A 12,850-nucleotide genomic window follows, 5' to 3' on the forward strand; every position below is an offset into this window, starting at 1 on the left:
AAAGGGTTTGGAGACCATCACCAGGCCCCGAGTTAGGACTAGGGGGAAGCCAGGAGAGGCACCTTGGACACCATTTTAGGAGGCGCTCGGTCAAAGGTGCTGACCCTGCACTTGACCCCTGAGAGGACATGCCCTTCTTGGACAGGGTGACCTAGGCACCTTCCTCACCTCACCCTAATCCTTTCATTCTGCTCAGAACACCTGAGCCCACATGGATCACTCTCAAAGGGAAAAATGATTTGCTTCAGACAGAGTATCATGAAAGCGAAAAATCTTTAGATGATAAGTATCTATTAATGACAAAATGTTAAGAACCACATTAAGGCATAAACTTATTCGCACAACAGTTAGGAGATAATAACATGCTAATTAGGGATGAGAATTTGCTCACTTTAACTCGAAAAGATACTAAAATACTTCAAGTAAAGCTAAAACAGGAAGATGAAGTTTCAGATTATAACAGCCAAGAAGCAAACAAACTTTGATAAGGCATTTTTCCTTACTAATAAGAACTTGAGGTAGCTATAAAAGCTACCAAAGTACTTGGTCTATTCTAGTCAGCCCCAAAATATATCATTGTGACTTTCAATGCATTTTGACCAATATTAAGTTAGTTCAGGAAAATATGACAAATTCTGCCTATTCAAGCATGGTTCCCTGCCGGCCTATCTCTTGCTAGCCATCCAAAATGGACTTCATGCCAAATGCGCTTTGATACACCAGTGTTGCAAATGGCTATTATACGGCTACTCTAAGTACAGACAGAATTCTTCTCTATCACTTATCAGCAGTGACACATGCAAGTTCACTGTCTTTCTGAGGGCAAACCTTCCACATGATTCTGAATTAGTGTTTCTGGTTTCTAGGTTAATAGCTCAACAATCCCACTGGAATGGACTGAGACGTGTCTACCTTCCCAATTGTGAACTCACCTCGACTCTCTCTCTCCCTGCCCTGTTTAGTTGGGGAAACAAGAGCTGCCTTCTAAGTCACCCAGTGGTAAGATCTCAGAACTGAGTATCTCAACAAGGAAAAAACAAGCCCCAGCATATGGTTCTCTTATCTGAGGGCGGGCCAGGGCTTTGGGGCTCAGGGCTCGTGATGTGCAGAAGGGCCTGAAGAGAGAGATGCTATATTGATTATGAGATACAATTGTGAATTTTATTACCTTCTGGGGAAAAAATAGGAACATAAAAGCAAGAGTTTGGTGCCAGATGTAGGAGCTAAACGCTATGGTTTTCTGATTAGCATGAGAGACATGTGCTTTGAATGCGAAACACTTGTAAGTCTCCCCAGGTGAGCTCTCGATCTTATCTGCACCATTTATATCAGACGTTCAGATGCCTGCTCTTCTCAAATGGGACCCAGATGAAGTTCAATCTTTTGCCTGGAAAAGACTGAGGAGGCCGCTAGATTTTATTTTAAAGCCAGGGTGATTTTTGTCAGAGAAAGGAAAAACGTTGGGACCTCGCTTGGAATCAGCAGGGAGAATGAGACAGGAAGAAGACCAGAGGAGTCAGCGTGGTGCTTCCTTTCCGTAGGTCCCGACCACGCTCGCTTGTTTCCCTACGACGTGTGTACACTCCTGTTTAAACTGTCGATTGTGGCGGCAGAAGCTGTCTCTTGATTCTATATATTAAACCTGACAGAGAGAACCTCCGGGTCCCTGCCATCACCCATACATTAAATGCACTCTTTTATGTTTTGTTTTTAAAACGTTTTTCAGTTACAGTTGACATTCAACATTAATTAGTTTCAGGTGTACGGCATAGCGGTCGGCCATTTATATAATATATGCAGTGACCCCCCTGATTCATCTAGCACCCTCCTGGCACCAGACATAGTTATGGGAACAGTACTGACTATATCCTCTGTGCTGTACTTTACCTCCCCGTGACTGTGTTGTAACTACCAACGTGTACTCCTAATCCCTCCACCTTCTTTATCCAGCTCCCCAACACCTAACCCCCATTCCTTCTCCCCTAGTTTGTTCTCTGTATCTATGAGTCTGTCTTATGTGTGTTGATTCCCCAGATTCCATCACCAGGGGCTCTAAATGGCAGTGCCGACCCCTTTTCAGCCTCAAGAGTGCTGGGGGTCGGGGGTTCCAGGCAGTTAGGTCACGGTGTTCCTTCCATCCTCTCAAATTTGAACATCATTAACTTTCTAAAAAAAAAGAAAAAGCGGATACCCTGTGAAAGCAAGGACGAGGAGAGGCAGATGCTGTCACTCGCTTCTGGAAGGAATATACACTGGTAATGCCTTTCAGTTGGGCAATTTGGCAATATAGCTCAAAAGCTCTTAATGTGCGCATAACCTTTATTTGGCAACTCTGCTCTTAAGGAAATAATCTGACAAAGGTACAAAAAAATGATATGTACAAGGCTGTTCACTGGAGTACTTTTGATGAGGGAAAAATCTGGAAACCACCTAAGCTTCCCAACTGTAGGAGCTGAATATGATGGTCCGCCACTACAATGAAAGACCAACGGCCGTCTTGAAAAAGGCTGTTTTTCATAAACTTAGAAAAAAAGCTCTGTATATAGTTTAAGTGAAAAGGGAAGTTTCCAAAGAGAATGCATAGTGTAATCCAATGCGATAAATGTGTGTGTGTGTGTGTGTGTGTGTGTGTGTGTGTAAGGAAGAAGTTCTGGGGAAAAATTGTACCAAAATATTAATGATTATTTTTAGGTGATGGACTATAAATAAATCATTTTTATTTCTTGGCTTCTCTATATCATGCAATTTTTCTACAGTGAATATCTAACACTTGTATAATATCTTTTTTTTTTTAAAAAACCCCTCGCATTCCTCTGGCACCCCTATCTCTGAGGGGTGCTTAGCACCGTACTTATTGCACCTGTGCAGTTCATAGCTCTACAGCTACGATATTTGGTGTGGTCAGCCTTCCTCTGCAGGAAGCATAATGCACCAGTTTCCCAGAAAAGATGTGGGCTGCACTCACATGCTCACACCTCCTGCCAGCATCTCTGCCCTGGCACCAGATTTTCTTCCCAAGCCTTGCTCACCTGCTCTGGCAGGCGTTCAAATTCCTTCCTCACTACACTCCCTGGGCCTTGGAAAAGAGTGGGTTTTTAAGATTCCTTACCACCCTCCTCCCTGAACAGAAAGATAAAGAATTACTTATCTCTCCCCTCCGTTAACCGTGTCAACCCTTCTCTCACAGCCTATCTCCTCCTCTGCTTTCCCAGGTCAGCGGGATGGGCATATATCACCATCTTATCAGAAAGCTCCTCACTCTGCCTCCCTCCCATGCCCTTGCTCAGCTGTTACTCTTCTGTGTCTCCCAACGCAACATGTAAATCTTCTCCTTTGCCTCTCCCTGTTATCCTGGAATTTCAGACTTCTCTCTTCCCAAATATGGCTGGGATGGGTGCCCCCCCCCCATTGGACAGTGGCGAATCCCATCCCTGTCGTCACTGTGGCAGGCACCATCCTTCACTGCCGTCACCGTCAACCTCGTAAACTGTGGAGAGTATCTTTGTAGTGGGCTCTGTTGAGTGCACTAAAAAGGACAAACTTTCGCAGGCCTAGTGACATGCTCTTTTGAAGTACATGTCTTCAAGGAGCATAAAATCTCCCTGGGGAGATAGGACACAAACCTTAACTTGCTTTTCCACAGTTGTCCAGCTTCCATCTCACCTGTCAACCCAAACGGCTTTTCCGAAGTTAGAGTAATTTCTCTATTTACCAAATATGTCTCCTATTTCACTGCGTCTTGACTTCCTGCCTTTGTAGGTCTTTGCCCTATTGACCAATATCTCCTACATGAAAAGCAGGGATATTTGGAGGCTGTGACTCACAGTGACTTACGTCTGTCTTAGCTCTGATTCTTTCTAGCTGTGTGACCTTGGGACAGTCATTCTACCTCTCTGATCTTCATCTATGACACGGGGACAATAATGTCCACTGTGCATTGATGTTTTCAGAAATGGAGGAAAACACAGTTGGAGTCTGTGATTGGGGCTTTGCTTTCCTAGTCTAGAGAACTTTTGTTCAGGAAAAACACACAAACAAACAAACAAAAACATCCAGAGCACTTTTCCCCCCAAGAGACACCAAACTTGAAATAATGATAATCATTTTAATGCAGTCATTTTCATCTTAACCAGCAGAGAGGAACAAAGTCATCTGAGGAGTGAAATGAAAGAACTGCTGTGCAGTTTTCGTGTCTGGGTTTATCTTAACTTCGTCAGCTGATTCTTATGTTTTCTCTTTTAAACGGACACAGTGGAAGCAGTAAAATGAGCTGAAACTGAATGCACACAAGCAGGGAGTCAATTTTAGGTTGTGATGAATAAATTATACAAAGGTTTTCAGCTTTAATTTTCTCCTCAGTTGACATGTTGTCCCTTGAGCAGCATACTGCCCAGGAGCCAGCGTTTAACTGGACAAAAATAGCCAAAGCCAACCTGTTCCATCCTGGGCAGAGGCGGTTCTATTGTTGGCTTCTACATTTCCCCCAAGTGCGGGCTCTGTTTGTTTTCCTCCTGTTCAGAGGAACAGCAGCAGGAAGAGAATCCCTCCTCTCAGGCCATCCTGAAAACAGCCATCAAGCTATGGGCCGGAAAAATAGCCGGATGGATCTGCTCGACTCAATCTGGCTGAGAAACGCAAACACATCTAGATGGTTTTCTGACAGGTTAGGAGTTGACAGCTTGATAAATGGGAATGAGACGCCCTGAATTTGTCTGTGACAGGTGCAGTTTCCACAAACTTGCTTTCTATTGCTGTAGCAGCCCCAGCTCGTGGAGATGGGTAAGGGAATGCTTATCTCAGGTTCTCTTTAGGGTCCTTGAAACAACACTTCTCATAGTGACAAAAGGTTAGTTAACACCCTAATTCTTCCTCACCATCCTTTTCTTTAAAAACAGGAAGAAAATAAAAAAGGACAACGCTTCTGAACTGCACACGAGTAAGAAAATCCAGAAGCAGAACCTTTGCGGGAGGCCAGTGTTGGGCTGCCTTTTGCTCACAGATGCCATTGTTTAAAGCTGTCCTGGCGAGTCACAGCATTGTGTATGCGCTTGTGTGTGTGTTTATCTCAAATTCACTCCACACCTTCACTTATTCTTTTCTATGCCGTTTTTTACTCCTACCCTTAAATCGCAAGTCCACTTTTCTCATAATTATTAGGAGCCTGGATTGCCATTATGTTACCACTTCCTGGCAATGTGACCTTGGGCGAGTTACATAATCTCTCTGGGCCTCAGTTTCCTCGTTTGTGAAATGGGGCATCAGTCATTCATCAACTATTTATTGAGTGCTTATTGTATGTCGGCCATTTCCTAGGCACTGCATCTGTGGTGGTGAACCACAGCCAAACAGCCCCTTGCATGCAAAGAACTTGCATACTTAGAGAACCCACCTCCTTTGTTCATTCGCCCAACAAACAATTACTAAACATCTTATACAGGCCAAACACTACTTTAGATGCTGGTGATTCAACGGTTAAAAAGGCAAGTTTTCTGCTCTCAGGGAGCTTATGTTTGTATAGAGGTTACGTGGGGACCAAACAAGATAAAGGCGGGAAAGTGTGCTCGGCACTGGCGTATTGTGAGTGTGGGCTGTATGGTGACCACTGCTCTCATCATCATCATCACTATGATCCTGTGTGAGTCACCTGGGATCACAGTTGTGGCTCGGATACAGGGCTCTCACGCTCTGCACCTGAAAAGGTACATCACCTCTCTAAGCCTCAGTTCCCTTATCCATAGAAGTGGTATAATGGCACCTACTTTTAGGGATGATGTAGGGATCAGGTAAGCCGATTGTGAAGCACCTGGTGTGGTATGCAACTCGTAATGAGGGCTCCGTGCCTCTTGGCTCCCTTTCGTTCTCCTGCCCTTGCTGTTTTCTGTACACTCATACCTGCGTCTGTCTGTTGGAACTCAGTGTGTGTGTGCTTGTATCGGGTGTGAGCGGCATGCAACATCTCACCCACACGTCAGGGCAGCTGTTGTCACTCTGCCTTCTCCTCCTCTTTCCTGGGTCAAGTGCATTCTTTCCAAAGTCCTTCCTCCCCCCACGCTGTGCCACAAATATCCCCCACATGGATTTGGAGGTCCCCTTCTCCTCTCTAGGTGTAATTTCCTGATAAAAGCAGAGATTAAGAAGTGTTTGGCTGAGGCGGAACACTGGCAGTGACTGCGGCATGCTTTCCTTAGATGACCTTTGAAATTCTTTCCAACTTAAGGAAGCTGAGCTCCAGCTCGGCATCGAGTCTGCGTATGGTCCTTGCAGAGCCCAAAGGAATGAAAGGGCACAGACAGCTTCCTGCTGTCTTATTTCGTGTCTGTCATGAATATAACTATAGTTTTTTAACGGTTGGCTTCTGACTCAGGGTCAGAAGCAAAATCGTCTAGAAATAACTTTTCCCCCTCTATTCTTCATTGAAAAATTTCAAACTACTTTATCGAGACGTAATTCATATACCTTACGATTAATCCATTTAAAGTGCATCATTCATTGGATTTTAGTGTATTCACAGATCCATGAAACCATCACCACAATTAATTTCATGACCTCAAAAAGGAATCCCATATCCTTTGGCCATCCCTCCACATTCCGTCTCTGCCCTGCCCCCAGTCCTAAGCAACCACTAATCTACTTTTTGTCCATAGGTTTCCCAATTCTGGATTTTCATAGGCATTGAATCATACAATACATGATATTTTATGACTGGCTTCTTTCCCTTAGCTTAATGTTTTTAAGACTCATCCACATGGTAGCATGTATCAGTATTTCATTACACTTTATGGCTGAATAATACTCCACCGTATAGATACTTCATATTTTGTTTATCCATGATGGACATTTGTTGTTTCCTCTTTATGAATAATGCTGCTATAAACATGCGTGCACAAGGTTTTGTGTGACATGGCTTCATTTCTGTGTAGAAATAACTTTTCAAAAACTCCTCTTTGAATAAATGGATAGGATGTTAATAATCAGTCATAACAAATATATTGTGTTGTTGGTGCCAAAACTGCGCTAAGTTTATCTCGTTGAATTCTCATACGGCTGGCCCGACCGAGTTAGGTACTTTCTTATCCCTAGTTTACAGAGCAACCTGAGCTCTACAGAATCTGAATAACATAAGAGGGAAGAAAAACTCCTAGATATCATCCAGGTTTGTTTCTCGTCTTAGGAGAACCACACGTGAAAGGCATAGACTCATCCTGAAAACGTTTTCTTCCAAAGGGGCATCGTCCCTGTGACACTTAGCCCCGCGCCCAAATTTTACATTCATTTTTCCAGGGAGATTCACCTTCACAGTTTGCATCTATCTCCCTGTCCTCCAATGACTTCAATATAGAAAAATAATGCTGTGAAGATGACATAAACAAACATAGGCATCAATAGACATAGAGCTGAGGCTTGGCCTGTACCCGGAGAAAATGAAGGCTCTGTTTCTCCCTGGAGTTACATGTCAAGACGCAGTTAGGCAACCACAGGCGGTGAAAAAGGAATTCCAATATTTACTTGAATCTCTTAAATTACACTTTTTTGGAAAAGACTTTTCAGACCCCCTTTTTTCCGATCTCCATGCATCACGTACGTACCTCACGGATGTTCTGAACACCCTTATCTGCCAACACACCCCAGCCCTCAGTTAAAACCCTGCCTCTCAGGTCCTGTCTCTTTACCCATGCTCCAGATTTTTACATCACAAGACATCCAGGAATGAGGTTGGTAAAGACAGGGCTTTCCTTTGGACAGCAGGAGTCAGGGAGGCAGCAGGGAATGGTGGAGGAGAGAAAAGGAAGGGGACGGAGAAGGAGGGAACTGTTTGTGGTGTTTATGTTTTCTTCTTCTTACAATGCAGTCATTTTTCACTTTGTTTTTCCAGTTGTGGGAATGGGAACATTCTGACTTGTTCAAGGGGTCCACTCAAATCATTTGACTGACAGATGACCAGGAAAGGCAAATAGATACGTAAGACGCACTGTGCACGTGAGCAGCAGGATGGTGGAATGAATAATTTACCTAGTTTCGACTAGAATGCAAATGGCTGACATTACACAGATAGCTGATTTTCATTATTCGCAGATTCCATCTCTGTGAATTCGCTTACTTGCGAAAATGTATTTGTAACCTCAGAATCAAACCATGCAGTGCTTTCGAGGTCATTTGTGGACATGTGCACAGCGGCAAAAAATTTGAGCTGCCCAATGTAGAGGTCCCCAGTGAAAGACAAACAAGGTGATCCTCTGCCTTCCTGTGTCAGGCCTCCTCCAGAGACGGCCGGGGGTGGAGAGGGTGGTGGCAGAGCAGTGCCATACGGGAGCTGGCTCTCAGGCCAGGTGAATGGGGTTGAATCCCAACTGTGATGCCTGTTGAGTGGGGTGGCCTCAGGCAATCTACTTAACACTTACTTCTGAACGTTGTTTTTCCTTTCATAAAATAGAGAAAATAGAATTTGCCAGGATGAATTGTTTTGAGGAATCAAGATGATAATCCATGTGAAGTGTGTGTGTGTGTGTGTGTGTGTGTGTGTGTAATTCACTAATTCAGTAGTACTAGGTAACTTTATAGACCCTAAGGGCCATGAAGAACAAGGCTCGACTGCCTATTGGTTCCACGGTCCTGGGGTGGCTGGGATGATGGAAGGGAATCCACACCCACTCTTGGAAATCAGCATAGTGCTCAGGATACGTCTGCCCAGGACCCACCAGCTCAGATTTCTGTCTGTTTCTCTATTTACGATCACAAAACTTAGCCGTGGAGACTTTAGACTTTAAAGATCATCTGTCTCTTTTGTTTCCTCATGACAGACCCTTTCTTTAAACGAAATCTGACACAAAAACCTTAATATATAAATCAGATAAAAATGGAGCTGTATCATTACAAGTAGGGGCCCAGGGATATCTGGAGTCTTGACAGCTAGAAATTTCCTCATGTCTTTTCTCCCCACCCCATTCTGAAAAAGGGGGCACATCCAGAGAACCCAATCAAAGAATGCAAAGACCATGAATGTAGACCAACATCCTCACGGCCTGTTTAAGTAAATTCCCTAAAAGTGTAAATTAACAAAGTCGTAAACAATATGGTCCTCCAAGTTCTGTAAGGTATTACAGTTCCTCTGAAGTTATCTACCAGAGGCCAAACTGCCAATCAAGACTTGCCTCTAATTTAACTTCTTTATCTCCAATACACACGGCATCTAATATATAGTGGGGAGGAATTTTTCTCAGTGGACAGGAGGACATCACAGATGATAGCTGATTTTAGTCCTAAAATGGGACATATTCAACACTTTGTACATACATTCTGGCCATTTGTAATCCAATTCAACAATATTATAGGGAAAAAGTTGAGTTTCTAAATTCATAGGGCTTTCGTGAACAATACAGATAACAATAAAATGATAATTATAAAAGAATCCCATTCTCTTGTTTGGAATACTTCATACATTTTTTTTTTTTTGAAAAGGTGGGATTGATGTGTCTAACTACTTACTCATCTAAATATTTTCACTGAGTTTGTTCTCAAGTTTGGAAAATTAAGGTCAAGTGTCTTCTTCAAGGTCACAGATTAGCGTGCAGTGGAGCTAGACCTCACTCGGAGGCCTTTTGCCGGTCGGTTCACCGCTTTCTCCACTCTTACCACTATTTACTGAAGTCACATCAGTAAAGGCACCCGGCCGATGAACCGGAACTACACTGCTCAGCAAAAAGAGAAAAATCCTTTGTCATCCCCATCCTCTTTCCAGTTCAAGCTCGATCTTGGCCTCTATTACTCCAGGGAAGGCAAGATCTTAAAAGAAAAGAACATTTTAAAAAGCAAGTTCCGTTTTGGCTTTTGCGTTTTGAAGGGACCCGGTTCTGGAGACTTCAGGGTGATTTCACGGATTTTTCAAGCGTACAGCTTGTTGTACAGATTTTCACATGACTGCTGACTTTAGAACCAAACACTTGCATTCAATGGGCTATATTGCATTTCCCTTCAAAATATGTTCCACTTAGAAGAAGCTCTTGGGCTCTGGCAAAGGCTTGAGAGAAGAAGAGAGGTGACTCTTTGATAACAGTTTAGATTGTGGTTTCCTCTGCTCATGGGGAGGGGCTGTCGTGTTCCCACTTTCTGCCCTGGGCCCCTGGGCCTGACAGACGAAGGCTGAGCCAAGCTGATTTCTCCTTTGCTAGCGTTACTCTTGCTGCCCAGCTCTCAAGACTGACCTCAGCTGCTTCCAGGGATTCAGAAATCCCCAGAGGCGGTGGCCCTGGTCTTCTACCTGCTGACACCTCTAGCCTCTCCTCTGACGACAGGGAAAGGACTGGGAGTGTCCCTTTCAGAAATGCTGCTCATTTGCCGGGTCTTCCTCCTCGGCCTCAGGTGGCTGGTCGACCACTGTTCCCTTTCCCAGGGTTGGCTACACAACCCCCCTCAGACTGGTCCTCTCTAAGGTAGAAAAGTCGGTCACTACAAGGGACAAACAGACCCTTGAGCAGAACTGCAGGTATTATAACGTAGGAAGGGACTTCCTGGGCAACGCGCTTTCCTAGACCTGGCAGGTGATGTCCAGCCAGACCCCCGCAGTCTACACAGGTGGAGGTGGAGCAGGACTCGCCTCACTTGCTGAGGAAGCCCTGTGTCCCCCTAGTCCCTCCAGGGCCAGGGGGAGGGGCAGAAGCCAGGGCTTTTCCCAGTCGGCTCTTGTTCCGAGGTCCTACTTCTGCTAACATAGATCAGCGTATGGGTCATCTGGCCAATCTCACATGTGCTGTTCTGTCATGGTCCCCCAGGCAGGAAACCCAACTTCCTTTCCTTCACTTATGACCATCACCCCTACCCTGACACACACACACACACACACACACACACACACACACACACACAAGACGCAGACTAATGTGAAGGTACTGGACACGGAGGGGAATTTAACAAAACAGAAACAAACTCATAGATACAGAGAACATTTTGATGGTTGCCAGATGGGGGGGGGGGTTGGAGGGATGGGAGAAAAAGGGGAAGGGATTCAGATGTACAAATTGCCAGTTATAAAAACAGTTATGAGGATGTAAAGTGCAGCATAGGGAATACAGTTAATAATATTGCAATAATTACATACGGTATCAGGTGGGGGCTAGAATATTGGGGTGATCATTTCATAAGGGATATAGATGTCTAGTCATTATGTTGTACACCTGAAACTAATACAATGTTGTATGTCAACTGTCACTGAAAAAATAATTTGAAAAACTGGAATCTCAAGCATCTCTGTTTTGAAAAAACTTCATCTACCTTTTCTTGCAAGGCTCCACCTCCTGAGTTCTTCCCTGAATTCTCTCCTTTGCTCTTTTCTGTTTTGAAGAAGGCCTCTAGAAACCTGTTCCTCACCCCACTTCCTTCCATTTTATTAGGCGGGACAATTTAACTCTGCCGACTCCCCACCTGCAAGTGCGGGGGCCTACTTTTGCATCCTGTGGGCCCCAGACTGGGGTCCCATTCACTCTCATTCCTCCACGCACAAGGCAACAGCACAGAAATTAACTTCTACAATCAATCCTCCTGCTTTAAGAGCCACAGCAGCTAGGTGGATTTTAAAATTTTAAACAGTGGTAAATATCTCTCCATAACCACCAACTTCAGCCTTACTCTGGCCCACTAACTCCACCACTGTCACTGAGAACCATCCAAACATGTTGGTTACCAGGGGCCACCGTGACTCTAGGCGCTTTGCAGTTATTGTCTCATGCAGTTCTCAAGTGCCTTATGAGGGGGGTGGTCTCATCTCCTTTTACAGGGAGGGAAACTGAGGCTCAGAGAGACTATGTGACTTGCCCAAGGTTGTAGAACTGAGATTTCCTTCAGAACTTGTCTTCTTGACTCTAGTGTTATGGTTATTTGCTCGCTACAGATTCCACTGTCTACACCATGGTTGTCGAACCCAACTTCCTGGGAAACTGAAGACCCAGAATTTCCAGGTTGGTGTCCAGGAGGGAGTGGGGCTGAGTGTTGTGCATACCACTGCCTAGTCACTGCTGGAGCGCCTTTGCAACTTCAGGGAGTGTGACATTCCATGCTAACCAATCATTTGAAATTCCTGCAATAAGTGAAAAAATAAACACACAGTTGAGGATATAATTCAGCAAGCCTCGCTCCCAAATGAGGCTGATTGCAGATAGAAAGCAGATTTTCCTATTTACTGTATGTGACAGCCGTAGGAATTAAATGAATCATCTGTCTACCTCTCTTGCCTCGTTCCTCCTGTGCTGTCCAGATCTCTCCCTGGGGTTGTCTGTCTTCCCATTCCAGGAAGACGGATCAGTGTAGTTTCAATTATTAATGTCATGTTTGTATCACAGCAACACCCGTTTCAGTTCAGTGACCTGCAGTTCCTATTGATTTAAGTGATGAATTATCTACACCACAATGTATTATTAACTTTATTTTGTCTCTTATTCCTTCTGCATTCATGCATCAAAATAATAAAGCACCATTCACAGACTAAAAGGACCCATTTCCCTCCTCACATTTCCCATAAGGGCGAAGCCAACACACACCAGAGAGGTAATGACACAGAGCTGGGGCTGGGGGCTGGGTATTTATTTTGCCTGTGAATTATTTATCTTAGCTGTGAATTCGGGGGAGGGTTGGACAGAGACGTGAGAGGTGGCAGGAATCGGAATGGGGAACAAGGAGACCCAGGAGGTAAGTTAATGGAAACAAGTGAAGATTAGTCCCTTGGAGATTCAAAAGAAATATGCTCAACGCGAAGGTCACTTCGTGGGAGTGGATCTGCCCATTCTGATGCTGACAGGTGCCTGGGTGTGGGTGAGGCGGCCGCACTGTGCAGGGAAGGAGCCAGGGAAGAGTGGCACCAGTT

General features: G+C 44.5%; 1 protein-coding gene across 1 annotated transcript in view; it reads right to left on the reverse strand.

Moving 5' to 3' along the window:
- Nucleotides 1-12,850, reverse strand: part of SLIT3 (slit guidance ligand 3) — a 561,455-nt gene that overhangs the window by 261,608 nt on the left and 286,997 nt on the right. The window lies entirely within an intron of this gene.

The sequence above is a fragment of the Rhinolophus hipposideros genome (assembly GCF_964194185.1).
Source record: "Rhinolophus hipposideros genome assembly, chromosome: 23".
NCBI lineage: Eukaryota > Metazoa > Chordata > Mammalia > Chiroptera > Rhinolophidae > Rhinolophus > Rhinolophus hipposideros.